Below are 16433 nucleotides of genomic sequence, written 5' to 3'. Positions count from 1 at the left end.
GGCCCGGGGAGAAAAGCTCCAATATAACATAAACAGCAAAGATACAAAAATAAGTAAGTTACATAATAAAGTACAGTTTAGAAGTATGTACATTCTGTATCAGGCTTGGTTGACAAAGATAATTTTGATGTATCTGGATGGTTGTACTGTAGAGGTTTTTAATAATAGTAACAAAGAGCAGAATACAACATTAGGTGTTAGTTGGCCAAATGGCATTTTTCTACATGATTTGTATAAATGATTTGTTTCGGGTAAAAATATTTAGTTTGCAGTTACTGATGATTTAAAAAAATGCTTCTCTCACAAAAGTACTGGATCCCTAAGTGTAACATTTCCATACAACATAATGCATTTTTTTCAGAAGCTAGAACTGTTCAACTCTCAATCTTGAACCTACCAAAGGATAATCTCAACAGCTCTGTCAAACATCAGATTTCATTAAATGGAGCATTGTCATTGCCTGTTATAGGCCAGTAAACTCAGAATGATTTGATTTTCACACACTGCCAAAAACGGGTCTATATAATCTTTTTTTGTTGCATAATTTCCAAACAATGAGATAATGATTGAAGTGATAAATCTCTGACACCAAATCACGTATTCAGAAACGTAAGAAGGATGACTTACTGCTTTATTAATAGCTGCAATACTTATGTTCTATAAATATTGTCTGCTCTCACTCACCTTTGTATGAAGCTCTCGTTTTTTAAAAAAAAATGGTAGCTGAACAGAAAGTCAAAAATTATTTTCCTTATGCTAATATCAGCACATGCAAAAAAATCCATAAGAAACAATCTACATAGTCCAACTCTAGTAATAGATTTTAGACCTGTCCAAACAGTAAGCAGAAAAAGACAGATGACTGGAAATGACAAGGGAAATATAAACTGAGGTATCCAGTTATTTGACGAAAAATAGCTTAGCCAAAGCAGAAGCGGCTGAATAAAGTACGGCCAGTTGTCACAAAATAAATAAATAAATGGGATATTTATGAACTTCACTTTCTCTGTTGTGACAACTTGAGCATTGATTATTTTAGTTAGCAGATGGGTACAGGAGTACATGGAAGTGTGGGGCTTGCCCCTTACTTAAAATGTGGTTGCCACATCTGCGTTGGTTTCTTTCAAAGGAAGAACTCTTTTAGGAAAACTGTTTTTGATGGCTGATAAATTAGTATTTTATCAGTTCTGTTATGGACCCATATGTGAACCATCCAATATTTTAGGTCTCTGATGTTAGCATTACGAAATATATATATATATATATATATATATATATATATATATATATATATATATATATATACTTGTGTGTGTGTGTGTGTGTGTGTGTGTGTGTGTGTGTGTGTGTGTGTGTGTGTGTGGATATATAGATATATTATATATTTCACAGTGTGATGAAGTGAAAGAAAGTTAGAAAGAACTGCTGTCACATACCCCAGAGGTACAACAACCATGTGGCAATTATATATAAAGAAGCCATTGCATATTTCACCTGTGCAGCACAGAATAAATACTGCTGGGTGCCCTGTCTGTGGTTATATAGCACTGTGACATGCACATTCTGTGCATGATGGTATACAAGATATGCAAGGTGCATACAAGTATGTAGGCCCATAAAGCCTTCTGCAAACAGCTCCATAGCATACACTGTGCCAGACTACTGTTAGGATGATGTGAAACAAGTAATAATTGACATTATACATACTCCATATAAAATACCATATATACACACATCTGCCCATACAGGCATGAATGGGATATATTAAAACTAACAGTTTGACCACATAATGGATAGAGGTGACTTTGCATGCCATTAACAAACACTGCCAAAAGTATTCATTTTCCTCTTACTGCAGTATTGTATGTGAGTCATGCTGAAACTCAGAAACAGAAAACACTATTTGCAATATGCGCAGAAATCTGGAATGCACTGTATGTTATCTAAGCTCATTATTGTTAATAGTCTGATGACCCGTGCTTGAGCGTTTTTTTTCATCAGTCCTTTTTTTTACAATTCTAGCATCTGAAATGTGTCAAATCCATTCCTTGTTGTCTAGGCTCTAGTAGCTAATGTAGCATACGAAGATAAGCTAGCACTGTTTAAGATCTTCTAATTAGTGAATTTTAATGAAGAGCCTTATACCACTGTTTTTGATGTATAATTTGACCTATTTTTGGTTCTTGTGAGCACCGTTTACAATCGCTATTTAGTGAATTTAAATCTACAGCCATTTACCTCTGTTTTGTGCCTAAGTTGACCTGTTTTTGCTTATTGCAGTTTGTCAAGTTAGCATAGTTTTTTAATCCACTATCTACTAAAAGTAAACCACAGCTATATATCTCTATTTAAAGACACTAGCCTTGTATCTGCCTGCTGTACCTTCTATTTCCATCCAACAACTTCCCCCACTGTCTATCAGCTTCTCACCATATGGACGGACTGCTACTGATATAGCTGCATCCATACCTGCTGTTGATTCTTCCATTACTTTAACCCCAACCCCCTCCATCCTTACTACTCTAATACCCTCTCCTATCCACTAATGCTATTTTCCTTCCAGCTGTCTCTGCTGTCTCCTATCCTCCCCCTTCCTCACTGCACTCACCGTTCGGATAGACTGCTACTGATATAGCTGCATCCGTACTAGCTGTTGATTCTTCCATTACTTTAACCCCATCCCCCCTCCATCCTTACTACTCTAATACCCTCTCCTATCCACTGCTGCTGTTTTCCTTCCATGCTGTCTCTGCTGTCTCCTATCCCCCCCTTCCTCACTGCACTGTTTCTTTTCCATGCATTCTGTTGCCACTCCTAGCGTAATGCTTTCACATAATAGCACATGCACTATTTCTCTTGTGGTTTCCAGTCCTTCCTATTTTCTTGATTCTCAACAGTGTTCTGTAGCTCTGTGCCTCCACTCCCTGCCTACTCACTGCAACTTGATTAGCTTCAATCCTACCCTGGGCCACCGCTCATCTTATTTATGTTGTGTTGCATTTTCTTTTTCAGCCACTACACAGACCATTGGGAACTTGGAAATAACTCAACTGACCCCCTAATAGTGTACAGAATGGGACTGAGACCCCATTTAACAATGTATGTGCCACCAAAAATCATGCAATCATGATGGTTCTAATACTGTGATACCTAGAATGTACTGCCTAATTAAAATGCTATCCTCATGAATAGTTTGTGTATTTAGTTTCTCTCAGGGCTTGCACACTCAAAAAGGACTCCCAAGAGTGTTCATCTCTTGTCCTGGCCCGTTCCCTCCTACCTTCTAATTCCCTTCTCTAGCTTTAGTTTCTGCTTTGTACCATTCTCTGCCCACTAGAAGGCACTGTTAGCACTGGAAATAGTAACTCCCTTTCCATGTGCACCTCAGCTCAATTTTTAACTGCTCCAGCTACACTTCTGGTGCATTATCACACTACAAGCTAGAGCCTCCTCTGCTAACTGGACATAGGGTCTTTCTGCCAGAACTATCTCTCCCTATCCTAGCCCCAGAACCCTAACCTGAGCCTGGCATACCTTCATAAACCATTTTTGATTTGTTTTCTTGATCACTCATTTACCTTGTACAACAGGGCCTGCCCACTCTGTTCACCCTTGCTATGCTCGGGGTCAGTCTGCTCCACTACCCTACCCCCATTCCCACCAACCCCTGATATCACTTCCTTTATTCTATCCCACAGCAAACTAATCCCCACACACGCTTCCCTCTAACCCCTAACCTCCAATTACACTCCTCCTATCTTCACCACCGTTACCCCCACCTATTAACCTGTATTAGAATTTAACTACACATTCCTTAACAAAATTAACTCCCTAGCCCCCATAAACAACATAAAAGCAATCTCATCCTTCTGGCAAACAAACACCACTCACTCCCTTATGGCTTAAAGGGATAAAACCTGGAAGCTCTGGAATAAAACTAAACTCCCCTCCCACTTCTAACAGTACAGACAACCATGCAACCTTGCAAAGAAAGCCATCACCACTAAGAGACATTACTACACAACCCCCCCCCCCCTGAATCTCACCTTAATAGCCCAAAGATGTTCTGGTATACAATTAACCAAATCCTTCATCCAGGCAACCCCTCCTCATTTCAACCTAATCCTACAAACACACCTCTCCAAACTGCCACAGACTTTAACTCCTATTTTATAGACATCATCAGTAAATTAACCAACCAGCCTAACTCCAACACCACCCTACCTACTAATCCCCCAAAACCTTGACTTCCTCAACCTTTTCCCTAAATCTGTATCCACCAACTATATTAGGTCCTTGCTTCTTAAATTTAAACCTCGCTACCCTTCAACAGATGGTCTCCCCCAACTCTTTCTACAGAAGGCAGCCAACTCCCTTGCACTTCCCATCTCTATTCTCATTAACCAGTCCATTACTGAAGCCAAAGTTCCTGCTAATTGGAAAAAATTCTACATCCTACCCATTCATAAGGAAGGCAATTGTATGAACTTTCCAACTTTAGGCCCATTGCTATACTATCACCTGTCACTAAGATCTTGGAAAAAATGTGCACACAAACAAATCCTACAACACCTAATACAAGTTAACGTAATCACCCCTACCCAACATGGCTTTTGTCCAGACCATAGCACCTCTACTGCTCTCATCTCCTTCAGTCATAATATCTCACAAGCTAGAGACCAGAACAAACTAGTCTCTTGCCTCTTTCTTGACCTTTCAACAGCTTTCAACACTGTCTTCTACCCTTCCTCTTAAATAAACTGTCTACACTAAACCTATCCACCTCTACTATCTCCTGGTTCTCCAGTTACCTCAGCAATCATTTTCAGTCTGTTAAATGGCTTTCTGCTATCTCCCCTGAACTTCCCATAAACATTGCTGTTTCTATCATTATAAATGCCAGTGTGAAATACATTTGTTTTATTAGAGTATGCACAATGCCATGTGCAGTACTTCGGAAACCCTTGTGTAGGTGGACATATTGCTCTCTCCCACGGTCATGTTTGGTGGTGCTCCTAGAGATGTCATTACTATTCACAGATCTGAAATAAGCACATTATCTGTTCTACTTTTGACCAGTTTGTGTCATGAAGCAATGAAGGTCAGATAATGAAGGCTTCACAGGCTGTGTTTCCAAGCTTGAGGACCACTGGATTTCATGAAATTCAATTCCCATTTCCCATGTGTGCATTTTTACTATAGATCTCGCTCTCTAGATATCTATATCTATATCTATATCTATATCTATCTATCTATCTTATATGTATGCCAAGTTTATTTTTGAAATTACTTAGCAAACTGATGATTAGATAGAGAATGTCAATTATGTGTTTGTGTGTGTGCATGTGTGCATGTGTGTGTGTGTGTGTGTGTGTGTGTGTGTGTGTGTGTGTGTGTGTGTGTGTGTGTAGTCATGCTTGTGTATTAGTGTGTGTGTGTTTGAGGATGCAAGAAGGTGTCTGAGCAAGTGTTTCCATGAGTCTGAGTGAGTATGTGGGAGGGGTCTTGTTTATGAATGAGAGTGAGTGCGTGTATACACAAATGGTTTGGAGTGTGTTTGTGCATAGATGTTTGAGAGTGTGTGTGTGTGTGTGTGTGTGTGTGTGTGTGTGTGTGTGTGTGTGTGTGTGTGTATGATTGCATGTGTGTAGTGTGATGTCTTTGCTAATTTAATGTATGAGCTGCTAGGGAGAACAGTATATCAATCAGGTCTGACAGTGCAATGTTCAGAAACATGGCGTTTCTGAGTGAAACTTCACCATGTCTCTGAACTGGAATTTCTCTCTGTCGTGCTAATTGACCGACCCCATATTGAGGAATTAGCATGGGCAGAGAGGTGTTTTATGAATCTAAGAGATTGCCCTTCCCTATATAAAACTTGAAGTCTCCCGGCATAGCAACAGAATGAGAAAGCAGCAATCTCTCAAACATCTCACCAAACCTTTCATCTTTAAGAAGGCATTATACTCTACACAACTGATTGGGCACAGACAACGTTCAGGGTTCTCTTCTGCAGCTTACAACTACATTGAAGCAACCTGCTCATTCAATTGAAAAAAATCTTATCTACCAAAGAGGAGTCAGTGTCTCCCCAACCACCTAGGTTTTATAACATGGAACAATTCTAGAGTGGGAGAGAAACCACACCTGGCTCAAAAGTGTATTTCTTGAGTCCACACTGTATGCATGTGGGTATCTACATCTAGCTTGTCCTTTTCCACCTCTTATACCAACTCAGGCTGTTTACCCACCGCATGAGGTGACAATTCCCAGTTTTCATTGCTATCGCCTAAGCTTCCTGGTTTTACCCTATTCATGTCTCTCACTCAGCTGGTACTACTCCTGCTGACCTTTATTCTTCACTTTGTAGTAAAGTCATAAGAGGCTCAACAATGCTTATCTACTAAGACTGACTAGAACTTACATAAAAATAAAAAATGGATGAACTTAGAAACTTGCTAGTACTTCAGTTAGTCAAATAAAAATGCAAAAGAACAGTAATTTGGTTTTCAATTAGCCTTTATATATTAATGGCAAAGAAGCCTTATGCTTCAGAGATTACATGTATGTTCAAGATAATATTAATAAATATTACATGACCATTTGAGCGCTTTCCTTCATTTCATGGTTACAAGTGGAATGCTGTTGTTTGGCCCATTGCACTAGATATTACTCACACCACCAGAAGTCTGAGACTTCAGTCAGCGAACAGAGGTAAATAACTCCCTTCAGCCCAGGTAAGGTGATGATCCCTGGAGAGACCTCCCTTTTCCATGTCTCCAACCTTACTGCTCAATAACCTAACACAATTACTGTTAAAGCAGTCCAAGTGCATTTCTTGTAGGTTTACAGTTTAGACTTGTTATGTCTCTCTCCTGCTGCACTGATTTTTCTATTTTTTTACTGACTATAATGGGATAAGAGTTCTGTGCATAAAAATGCAAATGTACTTGGCTCCATGGTAGAGAGGGATGAGGCCCTAACTACAGGCAAGATGACCGGGGTTTGATTAGTGGCAGGAGGAGCCAGCATACAGCAGGTGAAGAATGGCAAAACACTTCGTAGTTTCCTTTTTTAGGAAGGTGTAGGGGAGGTGACCAGTGCTTTGGCTTCTGGTGATGATGGTGAGAAAATAACACTGGTGACTCAGCATGTGTAGTAGCTTGCATTCATCTCCTTTAAGGCAACATTTGTGGAACATGAATGCCACCAATGGATGGTAAGGGAGATATTACAGTTTACAGTGTCAGCACACTGGTCCATTCTCTACCACTTGACCTTCATCTCCTAGGGAAAAGAATGGGTTGATTAGCCTCCCTGGTCATGAAACAAATGGACCTTTGGGTCCTTGTCTTGGCCAGTGAAGCCTGGCTTCTTGTCCTAAAGGAGTAACAAAAGGGACAGTTGGGTACAGGAAGGAGGAACATTCATCAGGGCCAAACAAACAAATGTACCTATATATATATATATATATATATATATATATATATATATATATATATATATATATATATATATATATATATATATATATATATATATATATATATATATATATATATATATATATATACAACACACACACACACACACACACACACATATATATATATATATATATATATATATACACAACACACACACACACACACACACATATATATATATATATATATATATATATATATAAAATGCCCCCTTCATTGTTGCACTCCCATTTACTGTAATAAAGTTTTTTTTCAACGCTTCTATGTGTGTAGGCAAAATCCAGATTGTTTTAGAATTTCTTCTGTAAATCCAGGAGTGCAATACTAGTTCTATAGTGTTACAGTTTTATCTCAGTTATTCTAATCACATGCCATATACCCTTTTATCTCCCCATTCATTCCAATGTATTATTCCAACTTGCCGGATGGTTCCACTCACCTCTAAGGCTGTAACCACTGGCAAATGGTGTTTACTGAGGACTAGATATCAGTGTAACAGATTTGTTGGAAGAAGAGAGACTGGCACATCAATACAGAATTGTTCTGTCAGACAGGCATTATTTTTAAAATGGAAATACTATGGTGCAAATGCACACACACACACACACACACACACACACACACACACACACACACACACACACACACCCCTAGCGAATGGTAGCATATTTACCCCCAGCCCCTAAAATCATAGACATTGTCTATTTACTGTGGAACCCTCTTGTACAGCCGGTTATGTAAAAAGGGGTATAAGTTTATCAATCACCAAGGCCTGAGAGCACACACCAGCATTTTTGTTTCCTGGAATCCTGAATTCCCTTGATGAAGTTAAATGAAATTCACAATCAGCTGGTCTTTCATTGTCTGTTACAGTAATGAAAGACTCCATTGTGTCTAAGGACTCTGCAAGTTTTATAGACATTTTCTTAAACAAAGTGTCTAATTTCTAGCATTAGAATAATATACTGCAGCTAAACATGACACAAAAAGGAAAAAAAAAAGAATTCATAATGATTCATACAGACTGGCACTATGAAAAACTTATTTTTCTCTAGCCTGGCATTATACTTGGCATCACATCTGTATCTTCTCATCCTTGGTTAAATATTAGCACAAATTATTCATCTTCTGTGCCAGGCCTAGCAGTACCACCCTATCACTAAATGACACTATCTTTTGTGACTTCATCAGGGCAAACCTAATTCAGCTTTTAGAAGACCTATACAAAATTTCCAACAATCCCCTGCAAATGGCCACAGCTCAGATGGCTACTGCACTCATCTCCAACTTTTACCAGCATTTAACCAGTTATACAGAAAAATCAGTACCTGTCTTCCCTAAACCTAAATATAATGGAAAATTCAGGAATAAACCTCTTCAGTGGAACTCTCATATTAATAAACTATAAAAATAATGAAAAGTAATAAGAAATCCCTATCCTGTTATCTCACGACCAGACTAAACCATGCTATCAAGGAATTTAAAAACACTATTAGAAAATATAAAGTGAAGTACATACTTAAGGTCACTAGAGTTACAAATAAAACATACAACTCTTTCACCGGTTATGTCAGAAAGTTACTAATTAATGTCCAATAATATATGGAACTTCTCTATAATGATGTCACATATTCCAATCTCAAGAATGTAACCAATATATCTGCAGACAGATTTACTGTTAAGTTTGTCCCCTCTACCTGCACTGCTGCCCCGGTATCTTTGAAAATTTAATTTGTCTTCACATCACCTTGGAACAAGCCACAGACTCTCTGCCAAAAGCTAAAAATAATGCTTCTGTGGTACCAGATAATACTAAGCCACATTCTCATCCATGCCACTCATGTAAAATCCAAGTCTCTATTTAAACTGCTCAACCTCAGCCTGTATACAGGGTTTGTGTTTGATACCTGGATAACAGCCCCTGTGACTCCTCTAAAAAAGGAATACCCCTTTACAGACCTGGGTAGTTATAGATCCATCAATATTGCCAGCCTTATATGTAAAGCCATGTAGTGTATCACAGCAGAACTAATTTGTGCAGACATAGGCAACTTAACTAATCTAACCTCAATCAGTCTGGTTTTGTTAAGAGGAGTCCTGCCTCCTGAAACTTGTAAACCTCTTTGAAAAGGTTACATTGATTGCGGACAGTGATCCCTCAGTGCAAGGTGCTTATCCCAACTTGGCCAAAGCTTTTGTATTATCCTTCCTGCCAGTATTATTGAAAAATCAGACAAGCATATTGTAATCCCCTGTGCTGTCCACTGGATTGCAAATTGGCTATCCAACAGATAGATGCAAGGTTAAGCAAGTTGCTTGTATCCTTTATGCATGTAAACTTGTAAGCCACCAGAGAGATCAGTGCTGGGTCCGTTCCTGTTTGGCAATTATTTTTCAGACTTCCATTCCAATATATGAGAATTGTGGCTGAGCATGTTTGTTAATGACTGCAAGATGGATTCTGTTCGATATTAAACAGTTGCAGCAAGAGCTGGTATATGTGCATACCTGGCTACTGAAAACAGTCTCAAGCTAAATGCAAGAAAATGCACATTGCTAACTGCATTCAACAAAAGCCCTGCTCACTTCCCATGACTAACAGACCCATTCTGTTATATACTTTTACAAAAATCTACTCTGTGAAGGTAAAGTATATATACAAGAGTCACTCTGTACCTCACCCAGTTCTGTAATACTGTTTGAGTCTCTGATGTAAATCATATGCTCTTCCCTAAAACAACCCTTTCTACTAGTACAAGTTGAACCTGGTCTCATCTTCCCATTTGCAGTGTAATTAAATTTCACTCAAGTATTCCCTTATACATTATGTATGTTCTCATCTTATCAGTTTGGGTAGCATCATTTTGACACACTGAAACCTTCAAAACAGTAAAATATCCCATCTGTACCTACTTACCCTATAACTTGAACAATATTTCACGTATCTAAACTTAATCAGCTCAAAAATCATCTAAATGAGTCTCCTGTGAAAAAAATGTAAATAATTTAATTTGGGGCATTGAGAATACAATTATATAAAATCAAGCTTCACTTAAGTGAAATTATCTGCAGTAAAATAAACCTTTTAGTAAAAGGTACTTAGAAGCATTTACTAATTAATTATAAGTTCTTAGATACAATATTATACTCTTCAAGATGATTTAATTCAATTTTTCACCATATTAAAATACCTTCTCAGTAAATACAATAAACTATTGTCTTGAGGTATTTTTAAGTAATAAATTCATGCTCCTTAACAATTTTCTTTTACAATATTTACCAAATGTCTCCTAACTGATTTTTATTTTCAGCTCCTTTATTAGTTATATATCTAACACATTAATACTTAGTTTTTTTTTTAGGTTGGTGCTAAAGCCACAGAATAATTGCTTTTTTAACTTGCAGAATAGCGTTGGCTAGTTATTCACTGCTTAACAAAGCAATGCACATGCTTTATAATGACACACACTTCATTTACACCTACAAAGAAATTTAGTCCCTTTATAATATTAAAGGCCTAACAAGAACATAATCAACTTTAAACATGACATACTGCAATGAATACCAAAAAAGATATTCTGTTTTAAGGACTGAATTTTCATTAAGCTCTAGAGAACTTCCTTTCAAGTCTCTAAAAAGAAAAATACAGTCTGTCCTTGAGTTCATTAGTATAAAATTATTTAAATACCTTACAAACAATAAAATAATTTATAGTAGATATTTATAACTTTACAGGGTCTGATAGTCACTCTCTTTACTTTTATATTCGTGTCTATATTACAACCACGAAAAGTCTGTTCAGCAAATGGCTTTTACATTGAAAATGCCATTCATCTAACTCGCTCTTTTGGGGGTCTGTGCCCCCACACCACCTGCTAATTATATATACCAACTCTGAGATTGCACTACAATGAAAAAAGGACAAATTTTCCGATCTTCACTGTACCGCGATCTCACTATAACAGTTCGCTGAATGGCATTTTTAATGTGAAATGCCTTTCGCTGAACTGACTCTTCGAACATATAATATAGACCTTTATTACTTCCTCTGCAAACACTGTCATTAATAATTCCAAAAGAACTCACAGGATAGTGGTCAGTGAGGTCAACTGTCTATAAACAGTGCACTTGTAAGGAAGACTCTGACAGTGTTTTGCAGGGTGCCATCAGTTAGGTACAAAAGTACTGTCATAATACATTGTCAGGGCAGGAGTCCATGCTGTGTTTGGAGAGCTGATGGTATGTGTGTGTGTGTGTGTATATATATATATATATATATATATATATATATTTATATGGGGGAGGTTAGACTATCTTTTCTAGAAGTTTGCCCAGATTACTGGATGAAAGTGAAAGGTAACTTCTGAGTTGATTCACTTTGGCAAGGGTTTAATTAGAGCAATTTTACAAATGTTTGGCATATTGTTTTGTGTGAGACATAGATTATATATGTGGGTGAGAGGAAGACCTGGCTGCTATCTGCATTGATTTTTGAACCAGGGGTTTATGTTGTCAGATCTAGAAGAGGTGTGAGTGAGAATATTTTCAAGTAGACACTTCTTTGGGACATATGTGTTTGATGTGGAAGAGGGAGATGAATGGTGGTAGGGTTGGAAATGCATGATCTGTGGGTAAGTGAAGTGTATTGATGAAGATAAATTCTTTAAGGAAATCTCCTGGAGAAAGTTTTGCACCACATTGATTGGTGCTTGAAGACAGGGTGTCATGGGGTGTTTTTTTTTTTTGTAAGAATCTTAACATATTTCCAAAAGTGTAGTGGGTAATGTAAGAGAATAATTTGTTTCATTGTTTGGAGATTTCTTGTGTGCCTTCAGATGGATTTATTTGCTGAATGTACAGAAAAACATGTGGTCATCATTTGTGGGTGGTTATTTGTACTCTTGCCACACGTCATCCCTTACAGTGAGAAGATGCTAATTCTTTGGACAGCCATTTGGTTTTGGTGGGTTTACAAGTGGCAGGAATTTGAATTGCAGCTGGAGAAAAAGGTTGTTTAGGCTTATGGCTGCTGTATTAGTGTCATCTAAGGAATGTATATGGTTCCAGTTGTGGGCTGTGAAAGTGCTTGGGTTTGTTAATATTAATGATAGACTGTTTTTATTAAAGGCTTTTAATATTACTGGTAGTTTTATCTGATGGCTGATAATTGCAAAAGTGGTCGGGCAGTGGTCACTTTGAGATGGTGGCAGAATGCTTATGTTGGAGATGGAGTTTGGTGCATTTGAAATAACTGGATCAACAGTGGAGTGGAGTGCTTGGAGGATCTGAAGTTATGTCTTGTTGGTTCCTCTTTGTGATGCAGGAGGCCTAGGTCTGCTAAGAAAGTATCCATGATGGATGAAATAGATAGCAAAATAGCAGTAGTAGTGCTAACATAGTTATAAAATGGAAATATTTACAAGAGAAATAGAAGAGAATCATATTTCATTGTTTCATGTAGTTCTGTATGAGTTGTAATGTAGAAACTGCAAGACTGAGAGAGCCAAAGGAAAGTAAAAATAGACAGTTAGATGGCAAAAGATAGAGTAGTTATTATTACTAGGGTACAATATGGGGTTGTCATAGTTTTGGTGCATGTACTAAGTCTATTATCAGTGCCATTTAGCTTAGTTGAAGGAATTTAAAGTGACGACCCTGATGAAGTTTGACTTCCGATGTCGTTCCTTGGGTTTGAGGCTATACATTTCATTGTCAGAGGAGAGAGTGACTCTTGGTGGAGCAGTTTGAACAGAAGACAGCTAAGAAGAAGGTTGAGTCTAGCTTAAAATGGCAGCTAATTTGCTTTGGGAAATTTGAGGCAGTGATGTTCCTTGTGGTACGACTTGTTGATAAACTGGAATATTTTGTTAGGTATTGTTTGTAAAATTGCTGTATTTCAGGTGGTAGCAAATAGAGGAAGTCCATATTCAAGCTGGGCAAGTAAAATGCTTCTGCCAAGGGATGCTTTGGCTAGGGTAGAAAGGAAATGCGATTTTTTAAACCCCTTGTTAAATTATAATGCTCAGTTATCTCAATAATTTTTCAGTATAACAAGTTATTTTGTGCAGATTACCTATATGTAAAGGCTATGATGCATTCACGTGTGATGCTAACAATTCAAGTCTCAGAGTTACACTATATGGTCAGCATCAAAGCATGATACTGAAAGTCAAGCAGATGAAGAATGACCCAGTGAATATGTGAGACCAAACAGCCCACCTGAACAAGGAGAAAAGTGGACAAAATGTGGTACTAGAATGCTTGTCAAAAGCTGCCATAATCATGGCATGACTTGGCATGACTTGGAAGGGGTGGCCAAAAATTCATAACAATAACAGACTATGTAGACTAGATTTATCATAGAGGTGGACACCTGCACACCTAGGGACTGAAGACTGAATGCAATACACAAAGTGCTACAGTGTGGGCACAGAGATATGGGTTAAGGGTCAATAGCAAATATAATTAGAGTATTAGATCTTTTATGCTATGTGTCCTGTTTTTAATACCATGTTTTGCCTCATATGTGTAATTCTTAGTTAAAAGCACTCAGAAGAATACTTTTCCTAATTAATGAATGTATATTCAAATGTGATGTTAGTTTAATTTTCTTCAGGAGCATTTCCCCTGAGACTGTACAAAAAACAGGGTTACAGCCCAGTTGGGCTATCCTGATTAACAAAGTGTAAATACATAATAATAAATAAATATATATTACTGAATATTATTGAACATAAATGTAAACAATGTTTAATAGTATTTTGTCCTACAGATGATAGCTCTGAGCACTACACCAAAGAAGATCCAGGGTGCTTGTATTCTTAGAGCGTCACACCAGGGTAGAGGTAACGGCATGCTGAATGGAATCAAATGTTGACATTTATGTGAAACCGATACCTTGTAGTATGACTCGTCTGTCCATAGATCGCTTGTGATGAATGAGTTGTACCAGCTCAAGCAGTGTGATGGCAGAATGCCAAGAGGGCAAAGAAACAGTGAAGTCATGTCTCCACCTAGATCTGGGTGTGTAAATGGTGGTAATATATGAGGTTGGACACATTCTAGAACTGGACTGGGTATGAGGTGGCCATCTCCTCCTGGCAGATAGACAGGTACTGAGCTTCATCCATCTGCCATCCATTGCTATAATGATACTAGAAAAACAGTAAATGATTCTTCATCAACTCAGGCAAAAGAACACAGATTTCTGGGAAGGTTGGGATCCTCAGTAACCTGTTAAAATGATCAGAGTAATCAGCATTTGCATCTCAATTGCAAATGTGAGGTAGTTGCTGTGAATGAATGCTGAGCTGCATTTCTAAATATGTGTTTGGAAAGCCTGTGCTAAGTTGAAGATGCACACCTTTATCTTTAATGTGGGAAAGTTCTTCTGCATTGTAGCTTTCACAGCATGTTTAATGTCTATTAATATGTGCAGTGGGCAATTACCTACAGCCCTGCTTTTAACGAATTCCCTCAGGATAATGTCCATATTTTTGGGAATACCTTTCACTACACTTTAAATTCCAGACCACCTGCCACACACCCATCCCCACCTGCAAGCTTGAGAGTCCATCTACAAGCTGCAATTCTTGTTTCATATAACTTTACTAAGAACAAATCATTAGATATGAATATCTACCTATCATATAAATACCAAGTCTAATTCAGAAACCATTACGTGTTATTTGACTCAGCCTGCTGCCGGCATAAGGTTATACAGCAGATGTAGTTTTATGAAGCACAACGCTGTTGCTTAAAACAGAATCTGACAGGATGATTTCTGGTATTTAGACCCTGCATCTCAGCAGGTTTCTGCTTGTTTGTACCAAGCTGAACTGAGGTGGGCTACCAGTCACAGCTCTGAGCTGGGATACCAGATGACTAGAGGCTTCTGAGCTTCCAATAACCTTAAGTTGCCTGATTTTTTTTTTTTTTTTGCTTAGTTATACTATTTACTGTACTTTTTTATTGCCTGCTGCCTACTTTTATACTGTATTTATTTACTGTGTATTAAACTACACTGTTATACTGTAATTGTCTGCTACACTTGTTGTTGTTTGTCTTTCTGCTTTTCGCGGTTAGGGGTCGCCACAGCGGAACTCCGGTCCGCTAATGATTGGCAATTGTTTTTTTTATGGTGTCACGTTGCCAGCCTGACGCCCAACCTTCAACGAAGGCACGCCCATTCAACGCATGTTACACTGTGCCTGTAAAATCAAATTTTATTGCTGTCTTCACTGTCTAGCAAGCTTTTTTTTGTTTCCACTGTTTGTTAAGTATTTACTGGTATTTTTCCACTATCTGAAAGCAATCTGTTCTGCCTGCTCTGGTTTTCCTGCCAAACTGTACTTAATTAACTGACCTGTTAACTGTTTAAATCATTCTTCAGATATTCCTGGCTGTGCTGTTTTAAATGTTCTTTCAGTGTCTCACTGCTATTTTTCTGCCGTGTTAAACATTCTCTAGTGTTTCCCACTGAAACTAGGGTAGTTAATAGCTGCAGCATAGCCCAGATCCAGGCATGCTGCTTCTGGAACTGTTTGTAATGGTTTGTTTGTTCTGAGCACATTTTCCTGGCCATCTTGGATTGCAAGGGGCCTATCTGCACTTTTCTGAGATAATTGTGTTGAATGGAACCTGACTGGTAAAGGGGGGCTGGTCTAGGGCTTGGAATAAGTATCCTCATTGGTCCCTTTGAATTTTCTTACAGTTTTTTTTTCAATTTTTAACTTTTGGTATTTAGGCCCTGCACCTGAGCAGGTTCCTGCTTGTCTGCACATTGTGCAGCACCGCACAGTACCACACAATTGTGCATCAAAGCAGGACAGTTAAATTCAATACATATTCCCTTAAAACCCAGGCAGAAATATCCATTCCTCAAGCCCCTCGGTGATCGTTTCTGAAAAGCCACCCCTAGTGACAACAATCTTCAACCTAGCATTA

Source organism: Protopterus annectens, chromosome 12.part0, assembly GCF_019279795.1.
Source record: "Protopterus annectens isolate FY-2018-M chromosome 12.part0, PAN1.0, whole genome shotgun sequence".
Taxonomy (NCBI): domain Eukaryota; kingdom Metazoa; phylum Chordata; order Ceratodontiformes; family Protopteridae; genus Protopterus; species Protopterus annectens.
Note: the sequence above shows the minus strand (reverse complement) of the source record.